Below are 19,290 nucleotides of genomic sequence, written 5' to 3'. Positions count from 1 at the left end.
GCTGAAATAGTGAAGGCAGCAGAGGATCATGTAGGTAAAAAGATGAGGGCTAGTAGAAATTCTTGGGTAACACAAAAGATCTCGAATTTAGTTGATGAAAGCAGAAAATATAAAAATGCAGTACGTGAAGACAGCAAAAGGGAATACAAACGTCTAAAAAATGAGATTGATAGGAAGCACAAAATGGCTAAGCAGGATGGCTAGAGGATAAATGTACAGATTTGGAAGCATATATCACTAGGGAAAGATGGATGTTGCCTAGAGAAAAAATAAAGAGACCTTTGGAGAAAAGAGAACCACCTGTATGAATTTCAAGAGCTAAGATGAAAAACCAGGCCTTAACAATGAAGGGAAAGCTGAAAGATGAAAAAAGTATATAGAGGATCTATACTAGGGAGATACACCTGAGGGCAGTGTTACGGAAATGGAAGAGAAGAGATGATATGGGAGTGGTGATACTGCCTGAAGAATTTGACAGTGCACTCAAAGCCCTACTTCGAAACAAGGCCCCAGGAGTATTAAACACTGTATTAGAACTGCTGATAGCCTTGGGAGAGCCAACCATGACAAAATTCTTCCATCTGGTGAGCAAGATGTATTAGACAAGTGAAATGCCTTCAGACTTCAAGAAGAATATAATTCCAGACAAAGCAGGTGCTGAAAGGTGTGAAAATTACCAAACCATTAGTTTAATAAGTCACTGTCACAAAATATGAACACAAATGTTTTACAAAAGAATGGAAAAACTGGTGGAAGCTAAACTCGGTGAATATAATTTGGATTCCAGAGAAATGTAGAAATACAAGACACAATACTGACCCTACGACTTTTCATAGAAGATAGGTTAAGGAAAGGAAACCTATGATTATAGCGTTTGTAGACTTACAGAAAGCTCTTGGCAATGCTGACTGGAATACTCTTTTTCAGATTCTAAACGTGGCTGGGGTAAAATACAGGGAGCAGAAGACTATTTACAATTTGTACAGAAACCACATGGCAATTATGAGAGTCAAGAGGCGTGAAGGGAAGCAGTTGTTGAGAAGGGAGTGAGACGGTGTTGTAGCCTATCCCAGCATTATTAAACATGTATATTGAGCAAGCAGTAAAGGAAATAAAAGAAATATTTGGTGTAGGAATTAAATTCTGGCGAGAAGAAATAAAAACTTTGACATTTGCTGATGACATTGTAATTCTGTCAGAGACAGCAAAGAACTTGGAAGAGGAGTTAAATGGAATGGACAGCATCTTGAAAGAAGGATATAAGATGAACATCAACAAAAGGAAAACGAGAATAATGGAATGTAGTCGAATTAAATCAGGTGATACTGAGGGAATTAGATCAGGAAATGAGACACTTAAAGTAGTAAAGGAGTTTTGCTATTTGGGGAGCAAAATAACTGATGATGGTCGAAGTATAGACGATATAAAATATAGACTGGAAATGGCAAGAAATGTTTCTGAAGAAGAGAAATTTGTTAACATCAGGTAGAGATTTAAGCATCAAGATTTCTTCTCTGGGAGTATTTGTATGGAGTGTAGCCAAGTATGGAAGTGAAACATGGACAACAAACAGTTTCGGCAAGAAAAGATCAGAAGCTTTCGAAATGTGGTTATACAGAAGAATGCTGATGATGAGGTACTGAATATAATTGGGCAGAAAAGAAATTTGTGAACAACCTGACTAGAAGAAGGGACACATTCTGAAACATCAAGGGATCACTAATTTAGTACTGGAGGGTAGCATTGACGATAAAGTCATAGAGGGAGACCAAGAGATGAATACAGAAGGCAGATACATGAGGATGAGGGTTGCAGTTGTTACTCAGAGGTGAAGAGGCTTGCACAGGATAGAGTAGCATGGCGAGCTGCATCAAACCAGTCTTCAGACTGAAGACCACAACAAACAACAAACACGTGGTATTACATCAGTAGAAAGAGATAACATTAAGTTTCTTGGTTCCCCCTGGACAAAAATCTTCATTGGGTAAACCACATTAATTCTGTATATGAGAACACCAGCAGTAGCCTGTAACTTATAAGTCAAATGGCAAAATAATTTCAGGCCAAACTCAAAATATGGTATACTATGAAACAATTTATCCCTTTCTTAATTATGGTATTGAATTGTGGGACTGTGTAGCAGACCAGCACCTGAACAGAATATTAGTATTACAGTAGACAGCAATTAGGTTAAAGCATGGACTAAGGTCCAGTGAGTCATGTTGTGAAGTCTTTGTCCAACATAAATATTCAAAATATATACCTTATATTTGTTTAAAATTACTATATTTTTGTCAGTAGTAAAAATAAAGTAAATAAGTTCAGTGATTATGATACCAGATATAAGAGTAACTGCTTCAGGCAGAGGACAAAACTAAAAATAATTGATAGTAATCCTTGTATTAATGGGCAGATATGGTTCAGCAAGCTGTCATATACTTTAAAAACTTTGAAGCAAAGATGTTCCACAGAGAATTAAAAGCTTTCCTAGCAAATAACTGTTTGTGTTGACTTAGTGAATTCTAAGTTCCATGTCTTCTGTTGTGACATGTAATATATTTATAACATTAAGATGAATATGTGTTCCACTAACATAGGTAAGTGTTATTTATATTATTTACTTCACAACCCATGTATGATGTTTGCAAAAGCCTTCAGTCTACATGCAAAAATGTAAATAAATAACATAAATAAAAAGTATGTCATTGCAGGTGCTACACATTTTTTAGGCAGATTTTGTTGCAACTTCTTTGGAATATGAGAGAAATAGGTATTTAAAAATTTGTAGGCTCCTGAGGATTTTCTGGTAATATACATCCATCTTTGATTTGTCTGTTACTGTACTTGTGTCTACCTTTTCCAGTTTCATGTTTTACATCACATACTATTTGATTTTATTTTCTGCATTGTGTATTTTTTGGCACTGAATGATTTTATTGCAGCAAGCAGTATATTGCTGTATATTTTTTTGCACCTGTAACAGTGATTTATGAACTATGGATTAGTGTAGTGCTTTTACAAAGAACTGAAAAATTCAAGTGCATGAGAATACTTCTTAGTACCTGCAGTTAACAATTGATTTTATCTAGCTGCTGCTGTAGGAATGGCTGCTTTTGGAAATTCCTCCTCAAAGCTTAATTTAAGCAGTATGCAGAATTTAGAGAACACAGCACCTGCATTGTTTTCCATATACTCTTCATTGTTGAAGTGAAATGTTTATATTAATCTCTCTGCTGTGTACTATATCAGTGTCTTCGGTTGGTGTCATAAAATAAAATACATGTGTCTTGTTATAGCAGCTATTTCGTGCGTATGCTTTATGTTGTGCCCTTTAGTTCTTTCTTGAAGTTTCTGCAATAGGTTATGTGCCCAGTACGCGATTCAAGAAAGGAATTGGGTATTGCAGTTCTACATTTCGTGATGCCAGAAACGCATTGGCATGTGTTGTGTGTTGTGCGCAGTTCGTATTTCTCTTGTGGAATTTTTGCAGTTGTAAATCTGAACTGTTTTACGGGACTGCAATGGATTTTCATGGTATAGAGAAGCTGTGTGGGGCTGAAAATTGGACTATTTGGAAGTTCACAGAACGAAATTTATTATATGTGTCAGATGGTGCATACGAAGTGCGTATTGGCGACGTAGAAAAACTGGTGGCTTTTCCAGCGGATGCAACATCGGCACAAATAGATTTGTTTAGTGCTATGCTAAAAACATGGGACAAAGCTGATCGAGCAGTGAGTCACATTATTGGTAGGACTGCAGAAGCAAAAGTCATGGCATTGTTGGTTGCATGTGAGAGTGCATGAGATATGTGGGAAAAGCTACATGCCGTGTTTGAACAGAAAAAAAAGCAAGCTGTACATTCTGTTCAGTCAGAATTCTTCAATTTTTACATGAGTTCAGGCAATCACAGGGGTGACACATCTTGCATGTTTTGTAAACTTGGTTCTTCGAATGCAGAAACTCAATGTGAAACCTGATGAATCATCATCATTAATGTGATTCTTCAGTTTCTCTCGGCGTATTTGTTGCTCTAACAGTCCACAGGTATACTGCCGGTTCATAGTGTCCAACAGGCACAATATTTCGGCGATCAGACATGTCGCCGTCGTCAGGTGCGCTGACGAACTGAGCTCCTGAGGGTGGGCAGCTGATTTAAATCCCCTCCCCCTGCGGGCTGCTCTCATCGCCGTCCGCGCCCGCGCGCCAGCAGTCGTGAAACCGTGGGCATCGGAATCTGTCGTAGCGTCAATGTGCTTGCTACGTCCGTCCCGGTCGCCAGTTCGTACTTCTTGCTGAGAGTCTTTTTAATTACATTCAATGCCGGGTCCCAAGCCTTGCTGAGATTGCAACCGCAATCTCGGTTGATAAGATCTTCCCTGGTGTGAATTTTGATACAGGGCTCTGCTACCGCCGACTTATTTGGATATTTCAGTCGAGTGTGCCTTTGATGATTTCGGCAACGACCTTCAATGGTGTATACTGTTTGTCTGATATAAGTCTTCCCACACTCACAGGGAATTTGGTATATGCCAGCCTTCCTCAAACTGAGGTCATCTTTCACACTTCCCAGTAATGCCCGTGTTTTATTGGGCGGGCAAAAGACGGTTTTAACTCGGTGTTTCTTTAATATACGGCTGATTTTCCCCAATAGTGCACCATTGTACGGAATAAAGGCAGTGGCTACCTCTCCTTCCGTGACTTCATCCATCTCCACAGGTTGTGCTGTGGTGGTGGGATGGAGAGCGTGTCTAATCTGCCATTCGGAGTACCCGTTTTTTCAGAACACGGTTTTGAGGTGTTCCAATTCCTGGGGCAGATTCTCTGCGTCTGAGATGCTGCGCGCCCTGTGTACTAGTGTTTTTAGTACTCCATTCCTCTGAGAAGGGTGGTGGCAGCTGTCTGCACGCAGGTGCAGGTCAGTGTGCGTTTTCTTCCTGTACACACCGTGGCTCAGGGTACCATCAGCTCTTCTCTTAACCATGACGTCCAGGAATGGTAATCTTCCTTCTGCTTCGGTCTCCATAGTGAATTTGATGTTTGGATGTAAGGAGTTTAGGTGTGTAAGGAAATCCAGGAGCTTGTCCCTACCATGGGGCCAGAAGACGAACGTGTCGTCGACATAATGGAAGAAACAAGTAGGTTTCCAATTGGATGACACCAAGGCTTCCTCCTCGAAGTACTCCATGTACAAATTTGCGACCACCAGCAAGAGTGGGCTGCCCATTGCGACTCCATCCGTTTGCTCATAGTATTCCCCATTAAACAGAAAATACGTTGAGGTCAAGACATGCCTAAAGAGTTCGGTGGTCTTCTCGTCAAATTTCAACCCAATAAGCTTGACTGACTCTCCTAGAGGCACCCTGGTGAATAGTGAAACCACATCGAAGCTCACTAGGATATCAGTGTCTTTCAGTCTGAAGTTGTCGACACGTTTCACGAAATCCACGGAATTACGGATATGGTGAGGGCATTTACCTACATAGGGGCTAAGTAATTGAGCCAGATATTTTGCCAGCAAGTAAATAGGTGCCCTAATGTTGCTGACAATCAAACGCATAGGTACCCCCTCTTTTTGGACCTTAGAGAGTCCATAAAGTCATGGTGGTACAGGTCCTTGAGGTGAAAATTTCTTGGTGTCCCCCTCTGGTAGAGCCCTGGTCTTGTTCTCCACCTTCTTCGTGGAGTCAGCGTTGATCTTCCTATATGAGTCGTTATCTAGCAGGCGCTGCATCTTCTAAATGTAGTCCTTAGGGGAAAGAACAACAGTGGCATTGCCTTTGTCAGCAGGTAAGATAACAATCTCAGAGCACTCTCTTAGGTCCCGAATGGTCGCCCTCTCTCTACTGGTAATGTTAGTCATCGTAGGTTTAGTCCTGGTCAGAGCCCGGCAGGTTTCCCGACGCACTTCTTCTGCTGCTTCAGGTGGTAATTGCGCTGCAAACCTGTTCCAGTGCACTGACGATGTCCGCGGGGAAAATCGGCCATATATAAAAGAAACACCGAGTTAAAACCGTCTTTTACCTGCCCAATAAAACATGGCCATTACTGGTGTGTGAAAGATGACCTCAGTTTGAGGAAGGCCAGCATATACCAAATTCCCTGTGAGTGTGGGAAGACTTATATCGGACAAAATGTACACACCATTGAAGATTGTTTCCGAGAACATCAAAGGCACACTCGACTGAAATATCCAAATAAGTCGGTGGTAGCAGAGCACTGTTTGTCTGAGAAACAGGAGATGGATTATGAGCGTACCAAGATCCTGGCTCAGACCTCTAAATATTGGGACAGCGTTACAAGGGAGGCTATCGAAATTCGCACCAGGGAAGATCTTATCAACCGAGATTGCAGCTACAATCTCAGCAAGGCTTGGGACCCGGCATTGAATGTAATTAAGAAAACTCTCAGCAAGAAGTACGAACTGGCGACCGGGGCAGACGTAGCAAGCACATTGACACTACGCCAGATTCTGATGCCCACGGCTTTGCAACTGCTGGCGCGCGGGCACGGACGGCGATGAGAGCAGCCCGCAGGGGGAGGGGATTTAAATCAGCTGCCCACCCTCAGGAGCTCAGTTCGTCAGCGCACCTGACGACGGCGACATGTCTGATCGCCGAAATATTGTGCCCGTTGGACACTATGAACCGGCAGTATACCCGTGGACTGTTCGAGCATCATCATTAATGGTGCGATTACTTGACACACTGACTGACAGCTATGAAAGTCTGTGACAGTCGTGGTGGGCAAGATCTGAAGATCAACAAACACTAAAACATTTAATGGACGTGTTAAGTTCAGATGACAGTGGTCGTGCTTGTCAGAGGGAGAAACGAGATGAGGTAGTTGCACTTTTCGCTACCAAAGCAAACATTAAAAATGCAGACGGTACCACTATGAGGAATATTTCTTCGTCAAACAAATACAAAATGTCTACAAACAAAAAGAAGCTCAAATGTTTCGGTTGTGGTAGATTTGGCCATATTAAAAAAATATGTCCAAATGTGAAACACAAACAAAAAAACTATCCACAACCAAAATAAAAGTGATTTGCCTGACCAGGCTTTCATTGGTGAAATAATAAGTGCAGAATTTGACGAGGACTCGTGGATCGCTGATTGTGGAGCGACAAATGACATGGCTAAGAAAACTGAGTGGTATACATCATTTACTAAGTTTGCAACACCACTCATATATACATGGGCAATGATTTGACTAAGAACTCACTAGGAAAAGGAACTATTTATTTTGAAGCTTTTGTCAATGGAAAATGGAAGTTATTCCATATGGATAATGTTTTGTATACTCCAAAAAGGTGAAGAAATCTCTTCTCTGTATCATCTGCTATGGACAAGGGATTAGACTTTTATTCATCGAAAGACAGGTGTAAGTTCCGAAACAGTAGCATTGTAAAAGCATGTGGCATACGTAGTGGCAACTTATTGAAGATGTTGATTCGAGTGACAAAACAAATTCAGCCTTGTGATCCTGAGGTAAATCTTGCGTCAAAGGACTCTCTGCAAATTTGGCGTGGACACCTGGGTCATCAAAACAAATGTCATGTCCAACAATTCTTAATGTAGCGTGTGTTGAAGTTGAAGACTTTGGCGAAGAATTTTGTGAGGCATGTGTTAAGGGGAAGCAGCAGTTTTCAGTTACGACAGCAGTGTGCCACACAACCTGGAGAAGTGATTCGTGCTGATCTCTGTGGCCCTATGCAGTGTAAATCACTGGGAGTAGCATAATATTTTCTTTGCTTCACTTGTGACTTTTCAAGATTATGCACAATTTATTTTCTCAAGCAGAAGTCTGAGACTGCAGAGAAGATTTCAGAAATGGTGAGATTTGTGAAGAATTTTTGTTGACAATGTGATAGTGGATGAGAATTTGATAACACTGAAGTTAAAGATTTGATGAAAGTAAATGGCATACAACTCATCATCACAAATCCTTATTCTCCAGAGCAGAATGGAAGTGCTGAGCACACTAACAGAACAGTTGTGGAACTAGCTCGAACCATGTTGCTAGCTCAGGGCCTGCCTAAGTTTTTGTGGGCAGAAGCAGTAAACACAGCTGTTTATGTGTTAAACAGAACTGCTACAAGTTGTGTGGATGGAAAAACACGTTATGAGGCATTCACTGGAAAGATGATACAGCTAAATACACTTCATATTTTTGGGGTGAAGTGTTTTGTTCATATCCCAAAGGAAGAGTGAAAGAAATGGGATCCAAAAGGGAAACCAGGAATCTTTGTTGGTTATTCTGATGGCATGATGGCTTTCGAGTGTGGATTGAATCAGAAAAATGGATTCTTCAGAGTAAGGATGTTGTTTTTGAACCTGAGAAAACTGACATGACAATGGTGTTACTCCCAAGTGAAAAAGGCAATGAAGAATTGAAGAATCAAGAAGATGCAAGTGTGCTTAAGGAACCTACAAAAGAAAGTTCTAGTGAAAGAGAATTGAGAAACAGGCAACAACTGAAGAAACCAGAGTGCCTTATTGATATTATGCTGGCTGAAATAAATGAGCCAAAGAATTATACAGAGGCTATTAATTCTGTAGACCATGAACACTGGAGAAGAGCAATGGAGAAAGAAATGACTTCACTGAATCAGAATACTGCGTGGACTTTGGAACCTCTGCCACCAGACCATAAGCCCATTACAAACCATTGGGTTTATAGAATTAAGCATAAAGCTGATGGTAAAATTGATGGCTATAAAGCAAGACTAGTGGTTCATGGATTTTGTCAACAAAAAGGTATTGACTATAATGAAATGTTCAGCCCTGTTGCTGGATACGATACAATTAGACCTATTTTGAGTGTTTCTGCTAGTGAGCAACTTAAGTTGGCACAATTCAATGTAAAATCTGCTTTTTTGAATGGGTTTTCAAAAGAAGAGATATATATGGAGCAGCCTGAGGGATTTAGTGATGTAACTGATTGAGTATGCAAACTTCATAAAAGTTTATATGGACTAAAACAATCTCCAAGGTGCTGGAACTTATGGTTCAAGAACTTCCTAATAAATCTTGGGCTTGTGAAAAGTAAGGCAGATCCGTGTTTGTTCTATCGAGAAAACTGCAATGACGAATTGATGGTAGTTCTGCATGTTGATTATGAATTAATATCTGCAAGCAAGAAGAAGAATATTGAAGTTTTCCTAAAGGAAATTCAAGATGAGTTTAAAATTACTGTTGAGCCAGTAGGATATTTCTTGAGTATTAACATTGTATGTCACGATAATGGATCAATAGAGATTAATCAAGAAAGTTATGCTAAAGATATTCTTTGATGGTTTAACACGACAGAGGCAAATCCTGTGTCAACTCCAATTGAGCAGTATCTGCAGCCAAATGAGTTAACCAGTGATAAACCAGCTAATGCTCCATATCGAGAAGCAGTTGCCTGTTTTATGTATTTAGCTGTTGGTACAAGGCCTGATATAGCATTTGCAGTGAGCTATGTGTCAAAATTTTTAGGGAATCCTCGAGAAAATCACTGGTCTGTCGTAAAAAGAATCCTAAAGTATATAAAAGGTTCAGTGCCATTGGGTATAAAATATGATGCTAGCCATGCAAACAGAAGACTGGAGATATATACTGATGCTGATTATGCCATGATCGTGCAACCAGACGTTCAGTTAGTGGAGTGGTTGCAAGATTTTGTGGAGGAGCTGTTATATGGGTCAGCAGGCGGCAACATTGCATATCACTGTCAACAACAGAGTTGGAGTATGTGGCTGCGAGTGAAGGGGCAAGAGAAGGAATATGGCTATCTAAGCTCTATGAAGAAATTTCACCACTGGAGAGTGTTCCTGTTCTTCTTGTTGATAATGCAAGTGCTATTAAACTGGCCAAAAATCCTGAATTTCACAAGAGGACAAAGCATATTGATGTTCGCATGCACTACATCCATGAGAAGGTTCAAGAAGGCCAGCATGTACCAGGCAATCAGCAAGCTGCAAATATTCTTGCCAAACCATTGCCAAATGTCCAGCTTAAACATTTAAGTCGTGGAATGTGTTAAGTACTGCATTTAGCAAGATAAACATTTAGGGGAAGTGTTGAAGTGAAATTTTTGTATTAATCTCTCTGCTGTGTACTATATCTATGTCTTTGGTTGGTGTCATAAAATTAAATGCATGTGTCTTGTTATAGCAAATATGTCATGCATGTGCTTTATGTTGTGCCCTTTAGTTCTTTCTTGAAGTTTCTGTACTATTCATCTCACCAAGTTTGACTGCTAATGCCCTTGGAAAGGTATTTGCTTTATGTTATGAGATCCTTTTGTATGCTTGCAGATTTGTGGGCTGTACCATATTTGTGTTTAGTTTTATTATCTGATAGTAATGTTAAGAAAGGCCAAGATCTCTTATAAATATATTAACAGTTTTCCCAGTCAATATGTGTAAGTATGTGGTCTGAACTTTTAGATACTCTAGTAGCATTGTTTATCATTTGCACCAGACCAAAAGTGTTCAGAATGTTTAGGAAGTTATTACAAATTTCATCCTCAACACTTGTTTTTATATTCATGTCTCCACATATTATGTTAGTTTTGGGGACAGAGACTATTTCCATATCTTCAGTTAATGTTTCATATTACCATTAGAAGAGTGCTACACACACAGAATGGTCTGCTTTGTTTAACAGCTGCCCATCCAAAATGTTTATGTACACTTACTGGTATCAGCTCTTTGGTAGCTTTAAAATGTGTGCCACTTCTGATATACAGTCCCCCACCCGTCAAGGTAGTTCTGCAGTAGTCTCTTGCACATTCATCTGACAATACCACTATGTGCTGTATTTCAGTGTTTCTGCACCACTGCTCTGTAATGTATACCACTAGACTGTTCAAGTTGGTGTAATTTATTTTTAATAGACTACATATTTTGATAAAGAATAGTTAATTCTGAAAAAAAGGAAACAAAATAGTCTGTGGTTTTTATTCAGACAATGAAAAATCCAGGGTGGAATGTAACAATACTATGAAAACAAAAGTTGCTACTCACCATATAGCGAAGATACTGAGTTGCAGATAAGCACAACAAAAAGACTGTCACAAATAATCTTTCGGCCAGAAAGGCCTTTGTCAAAAATTGATGGCGCGCGCACACACACACACACACACACACACACACACACACACACACACACACACATACGCACACACGACTGACTGCAGTCTCTGGCAACTGAAGGCACATTGTGAGCAGCAGCAGCAGTGCATGATGGGAGTGGAAATTGGGTGGGGGTAAGGAGGACGCTGGGGCAAGGAGGGGGAGGGATAGTAGGGTAGGGGTGGTGGACAGTGAAGTGCTACTGCGGAGCACGCAGGGACGAGATGGAGGGAGGTTAGAGCAGCTAGGTGCATTCGGGAGGTTATATTGTGGTTTTTATTCTTTTCTTTTTCTCTGAACTCCAACAATCTCCCCTTTCCAGCCCTGTCGAGGGGCAGATTAAGCTTAATGTAGTCCCATCTCCTGATAGTTTCCACTGGCATAAGTGCTATATGTGCCCTGCTAAATCTTCATCCAGACAGTTGCCCTTGCAATTACTGAAATGGCTACAGCTGCTCTTTAGGAACTTACTTGTTAGTCTGATAGCTCCATTGATCCCCCTCCCTTATCACTACACCTATGATGCAGCCATCTGTTATCACCGAGGCATGCAAGCCAGTCCACTTCAGCAAGACCAACAGATCATGGAGGATTCTGTTTCGTTAACTTTCTTATACTGTTAATGAATCATGATGGCTTCTCCTTATCCTCATTATCTTTTATGGCATAAATGTATCTGGTATATGCATGCAGTAATTCTGAATTTCAGTCATACATTGTCCACATTTTCTTTCCCAGAGCTAAATGTTTGCTGTTGGTTGCTGACATAGTTTTTAATCATTTTCTTGTCACCCTTGTTCATCAGAAATATATTTCTACCATTCTTAGCTTTTGTTTAACACTGATGATAAATGGTCCTGTTATAGCATCTCTCCAAGTGCCTAACTCAGGCACTCAACACAAATTTGTAATGAGGCAAAAGTCAATACAATAGTAAAACTCTTGCCATACACCTCCCAGTCAATATCAGTGACCACATTAATTATCCATCCTCACAATTCTCCCAGATTAAGTGACAGAGGAGGCAGGAACGACGACTGTGGTGGTATCTGCAGATCTGTGCTGACCTTTGCTGTCGATTTCCTTGGGTTACTGACAAACTATCTCAACATGCTGCATCTTCTTTGCTGATGGTCTTGGTCAGCTCGTTTTCTTAGCACCATATGAGAACCCAGTCTCATGGAATGTGTTGTACCACCCACAGATTGTTTAGCCTGTTGGATCTTTTACCTGATATCTTGTGCAAAATCGTCACTGCACTGTCGCAACTGACACTTATTTAGCGAATTCAAAGACACAAATGCTCATATGCTCTGTTATACACTATGTTCTGATATGTTACCCCCTAGTGGTGCTCTCTGCAACTACACTTCAGTATTTATTATGAATTGAAACTTAGAGAAATTCTCTGCCGAGAGTCTTTACCACTGATATATATCATTTTTCGGTACGTCTTATATTTTTCATGCAACCATGTTCTGAAATCCCAGCAATATTTATGAATAACCAAGTAATGAATAAGGTGCTAACATGATTTAATGTCAACAGTTGCAGCTGTTCCACATCTGCTACTGGATGTCACCTTTCACCTTTTTCATACATTATGGTCTTAAGATATGCTCAACCATTTTAGTCCAGCATTTTTTTTTTTTTTTAATATCAACTAGCTAGCTTCCATTGTGCCATCATCATTGGGCCACAGTCTCTATCATTTATCTTTTGAAATTCAGCAATAAACTTCCTTGATCCATCTACGATCTGTCTGCCCTCTTTGATGTCATTTTCTTTACCATCATATCACATCCTCCAATCTGTCCTTGTAATTTCCAACATGCCTCACTGAATAATACACAGTGTGTGAGTGGTTTTCACACCACGGGTTCATGTCTCAGTCCCAGAAGTCCAAATTGGTAATACATATGGACTGCAAACAGTCTTTTTCAGACAATCTCAAAGATGACAAAACAGGAAGTTATGTACTGTAAGCACCACATTTCATCAGTCAAGATGGCTTAGTGCAAAGTAACTAACAACAGACGAAGAACTGTACAGTCATTCCTAGACTTCTTTAAATGTTATTGTAGCCCAAGAGAGGAAACAGAAATAAACATAGTTAACAATGAGTATACCTCTGCTTATATTTTGAATGTAATGCCAGATGAGGTGTAAAAAGTCATTCGAGGCATGTATAAATGAAAGGGATCTGAAATGATGGTGTTTTAATACAAATGATGAAAAGCTTATGTAAGGTAATAAAAAAGAAAGCCGTATACACAGTTCCTGCTGAGGAAGACAGTTCCTAAAAACTTCAACACTGCTGTAATTATTTATCTTCACAAACAAGGAGACAGACATGATGGGGTAGAAAGTATTTATCAGTATTTAGTTTGGAAAGTTGTGGTAAGGTCTTATGGGACCAAACTGCTAAGGTCATCAGGCCCTGAGCCTACACACTACTTAATCTAACTGAAACTAACTTACACTATGGGCAACACACACACCCATGCCCGAGGGAGGACTTGAACCTTCGACAGGGGGAGCCGCACGGACCATGACAATGTGCATCAGACCATATGGCTACCTCGCGTGGCTCAGTATTTATGCACGACATATATTCACTAAAAAGTTGTGCACAAGAGCATTAGATTTTAACCAGTCAAAGGAACAAGTTGCCTTTAGAAATGGATATAACTCAACAGGTGTCTTTCTGGCAAGTTATGAACGAAATTATAGAACAGAGCCATGAGTATAAATATCACATTGTCTCAGATTAGTAGAGTTTGAGAAAGTTTTTTTACGTGGTATATACAAAACTGTATACAGCCACTGACAAACAAGTAATTGATTGAGTCTATGTTATAATACTGAAATCAGTGCTACCAATTCCATTAGACTTTATGAGGATAGTGAGAAGTTAAGAGCGTATATAAGGATTAAACTAGGAGATTCTGTATTAGCAAACCAGTTCTCAACAGTTTTGGAGGAAGTTTGTATATCTTTAAAATGGGAAAACCAAGGAGTATGGTTTAACGAATCATCTCTAAATCACCTTCATTTTGGTGATAACAATGTAATGTTCAACTAATATTGTTATATTGGTATTAAGCCAAGGTCTAAGGCATGTTTCTGTGGCTGATTTTTTGTCTCCTAATGCCAGAGACATCCTGACAGGCTAAAAGACACAATTAGTATTCAAAATTAGTGTCGGAAGTTCCATGCAGCTTTGCAGCATTAGAAAATTGCAGCGAAATGCAGGAAGATCTGCAGCGGATAGGCACTTGGTGCAGGGAGTGGCAACTGAGCCTTAACATAGACAAATGTAATGTATTGCAAATAGAAAGAAGGATCCTTTATTGTATGATTATATGATAGCGGAACAAAAACTGGTAGCAGTTTCTTCTGTAAAATATCTGGGAGTATGTGTACGGAACAATTTAAAGTGGAAAAATCATATAAAATTAATTGTTGGTAAGGCGGGTGCCAGGTTGAGATTCAGTAGGAGAGTCCTTAGAAAATGTAGTCCATCAACAAAGGAGGTGGCTTACAAGACACTCGTTCGACCTATACTTGAGTATTGCTCATCAGTGTGGGATCCGTACCAGGTCGGGTTGACAGAGGAGATAGAAAGATCCAAAGAAGAGTGTCACGTTTCATCACAGGGTTATTTGGTAAGCGTGATAGAGTTACGGAGATGTTTAGCAACCTCAAGTGGCAGACTCTGCAAGAGAGGCACTCTGCATCGCGGTGTAGCTTGCTGTCCAGGTTTCAAGAGGGTGCATTTCTGGATGAGGTATTGAATATATTGCTTCCCCCTACTTATACCTCCCGAGGAGATCACGAATGTAAAATTAGAGAGACTCAAGCGCGCACGGAGGCTTTCTGGCAGTCGTTCTTCCCGGGAACCATACATGAATGGAACAAGAAAGGGAGGTAATGACAGTGGCACGTAAAGTGCCCTCCGCCACGCACTGTTGGGTGGCTTGCAGAGTATAAATGTAGGTGTAGATGTAGACTTAGCAGGCCAAACTGTTTGTCCATAACTGCACAACTGTCAGGAATTGAGTGGAAGAAGTTAATAAACCCAGTAGTCCTGAAAATTGTCATAAAACAAAATTAATGCACGATGAACACATTGAAAAGGAAATGCTACAAATTAATGGTGAGATCATGGAAGCAGTGGATGAGGTTTTGTACATAGCGCAATTGAACATAAATGGATGGACAGGAGGACAAACCGAAGAGTAAAAATGGCCTTGAGCACTTTTGGTACACGAAATAGGGTTTTCAAAACTAAGCTTCCAATGCATTCAAAAGAAAGCTTACAATTTGTGTGTATTATAATTTTTTACTTATGACAATAAAACACATACTTTTAATGAAAACCTATTAAAAAATGAAATGCTACTTAGGAAGCAATGGGAAGATACGTATTGGGAATTACCAGGAGGGACAATGTAGCAAATAAATGGATGTAAATGGACACACACACACAAACACACCATGGAATGATATATTTTCTATGAGATGAAATGCTGAGTACAGATGTAGGTGAAGCTCTTTGCTGGATCCCATGAGATAAGAAAAGATTGAGACAAGTGACATTAGAAAATTGCTGAAGGCAGGAAAAATGAAAAATTCTGGTGGTGCCATTTAGACAGCAGTGGAAGTCAAGTATAAGATGATGATGATGATGATGATAATGAATATTTTTTAAATAATTAATGTCTGTATGGCTACTTGTTTGCAAAATTTTTTTATATCTAAATCTAATGATTGAATGCTTTTGGATAGGGTTAAATATATTAGACCCAATAATAAACAACGTGATTTATTTTTCTGGCAGTCTCCACATGCAGTATCAATATGGATTAGTTTCCAAGGAGATGAGATTTCTTTTTTTCTTTTGGCAGTATCGTCAGTTGCCTGACTAGTTTGATACAGCCTGCCACGAATTCCTTGCCTGTGCCAAACAAGACCCTTTTTAAAGTCCAGGTCACATGTCCTATCGATACACATTGTGTGTGTGGTATTGATAGCTATGATGTCATGGTGTAGGTGCAAATTCTTAAGTTAGCACTACTACACACTGACGACAGCGCCCTCTAGCCGGTGCTGTGGAGCTCTACGAGCTCTGCTCCAGATTCAGCCCTTTTGATCAAGAGCAGACAGCCGGAACACTTCGCTTCAGCTTCGCTTCATATAGAGACTTTGCTCTATTTACAATGGGTCTAAGGCTTCGCACCTATGTACAAAGTTATGTGTGCCTCTGTATATATTCCTGCACCAGTAAACCACTTTTACTGACTTGCAGTACCGACGTATTTTACCTCACCTGCTCCTACTCGCTTCCTTCATTTGGCCAACCTTTCAGTTTTCAGGAGCAGACACACGCGCCGCCTTTCAGGTGGGATACAAAAGCGTGTCTTTAAATCACTGCTTTCTATTGTGTTTTCATCCTCAGGCTGTGAGCATTAATGATTCTTTCACCTTTCAGGGGCATTTCCATACGCCGAGGGTAAGAACGTGCCTCAAACCTTGATAAGCTCCTCAGCTCTCTTTGACAAGGCCGTTATCAGAATAATGGTGACTTCTTATATGAGAAGTCTTTAGCTGCCATTGCTGGGATGCAGAATTCCTATGGCCACGACAGTCTGGGTTAAGCAAATATGCTGATAGCCATAAGATTATTATCATCTGCTTAATAGTCTACCGGTCCACTTTTAGAACACAATACAGCTGCAATTCAGCACAGCACAGACGGCACACGTCTCTGGCTGGTTTCCAGAGGTATGTGGCACCAAGTGTCTATGTGCAGGTCATGCAGTACCTGGAAATTATGAGTTGGAGGTTTGAGGATGTGGAGGTTGTATCTGATAGGTCCCAGAGGTGTTCCGTTGCGCATAGATCAGGCTAATTGAACAGCCAAGGCTTCAACATGTGTTCACTGTCACATTGCTAAAACCACTTTAATATGATTTTGGCCTCATGAAATGGACAATTATACTAACGAAAGATGCAATGATTCTCAGGGAAGACATTAAGCACAAACGGATATAGGTGGTCCGCAATAATGTTCACATGGTCCACAGTGATCATGGTGGCCTTGACTACTATCAACAGACACCACACAAGCCCAGGTGAATGTGCCCCACAGCATAATATTTCTTCAAATGGCCTGCACCTGTGGTGTGATACACAATCCGGTTTCAATGATACAATACACAGTGCAGATGCAACTGACAATGTCATTGGGCACCATGGCCATACCTATGGGTATCTTCTGCAGAGCCCCTCGTTCAACAAAGTGCTCTCAACAATGTGCACTGAACAGTGTGTTCTGGAACATTTGTGCCTGCACCATCATTTTACTCTAACATCAGATTGCCATTGTCTCGCCTGCTTTACACAGTGGGCAAGGCTCTGACCTCCACATTCTGTGACGAAGCCTGGATGTTCGACACGTTGCTGGCGACCCACGATTTTATTGTCTGTTGACCACTTTCTATAGATGTTCATGACAGGAGGACACAAACAGATAAATGTGTTCAGTGTTTCCGAGATGCTCATTCTTGGGTGCCAGGGCATAGCTATTGCACTTTGGCAAAGTTGCCCTTTTTTGTGACACAAAATTGCCACCACCAGCATCCTACCACTGATGCTACTATTTATTTTAATGAACAATTAATTAATGTATTTAATTCTTTCATTTACAAGGATCTGGTTTTTATTTTTATTTTTTTAACTTCAAGTGAGGAAGCCAGTGCTGAAACTGACTGAGGTTCATCTGCTGTGTAATATATTGGCTGCTGTGGCACCTGCTGCGTAGGCGAAAGATGTTAAAAGATCAAGCTACACACTGCCGTATAGACACTATTCCTGTTTTCTTTTCTAACAATTATCCATATCTGCTTTCCTGAATTGGAGAAAGTTGTCACAAAAATAACAACACTTGTTAATTTGCTCAGTTGAGCAAAATTTAACATCAGTTTTACCAAAAATATATTACACATCAGCGAAAGAAAATCTTGGCTATTTTTGCAGTAGAGATGAAAAAGCCATTGTAACCAATTCTTTTTCCGAGTTCACTGTCTTTTCTCAGAAAGGACAGAAACACCCCCCCCCCCCAACACCCAAAAAAAAAAAAAAAAAAAAAAAAAAAAAAAAAAAAAAAAAAAAAAAAACACCCACAAGAAATAGAAAGAAAATCTCGACAAACAGGACCAGAGTATTAGCAGTGGATTTCCCCATTTGCAGCCTTATTCCTCATTTCTCTCTTCTCTGCTGATATTCTTTTCTCACCAAATCACACGACCACAGTGCCACCAGGTGGCATTTGGTCTTGCAGTGGGCAGTGTCCATAATGTTTTGGCTCATCAGTGTAGCTTCTAACCACAGTCCTAGTTCCCTCTTATCAGCATTTAAAAAAAGAACTTGTCTCAATAGAATGTTCATCCAGTTGTTTACTTCCTCTCAGTTTGTTTTTCTTAAATAATTGTTCAAAATGCTCAAATGTGTGTGAATTCCTAAGGAACCAAACTGCTGAGGTCATCAGTCCCTACACTTACACACTACTTACAACTAATTTATGCTAAGAACAACACACACACCCATGCCCAAGGGTGGACTCAAACCTCCAGCGGGAGGGGCTGCGCAATCCATGACATGGCACCCCAAACCGTGTGGCCACTACATGTGGCTCTTAAAGAATTATCCGCTAAGAAACCGAAATATAACTTGCCAAATGAAATTCTGGCAGAGATAAGCAAGGAAAGATATCTTATGAGCATTCTCTATTGAGGATAAGTAATTGTGTGGATCACAAATTTCAAATGGGAAAATTAAAATGAATGACATTAATGGCATCCATTTTGCACGTAAGAGGTTTTATGTTCTTGTCCGAGAAGGAAGAGTCATTAAGTAACATCACGGATGCCTGTGAGGTAAAGCCAAATAGTATTAGCAGCAAGGGTTTCTTAAAAGGAGATTTCAATTTTGCAGAAAGATTAACCGAAATATTTCTTAAATAATATATGGCTTGCATTCATATTATCACGTAGAAGAAGGTTTAACTAGATGAATGACGAACAGGAACTTCACTTAACAAAGGTTTATTCAGTACTTGCACATACAAGATTGCGGGGCGAACTGCCTCCGGCCAGAACACA

Source organism: Schistocerca nitens, chromosome 9 (assembly GCF_023898315.1).
Source record: "Schistocerca nitens isolate TAMUIC-IGC-003100 chromosome 9, iqSchNite1.1, whole genome shotgun sequence".
Taxonomy (NCBI): domain Eukaryota; kingdom Metazoa; phylum Arthropoda; class Insecta; order Orthoptera; family Acrididae; genus Schistocerca; species Schistocerca nitens.
Note: the sequence above shows the minus strand (reverse complement) of the source record.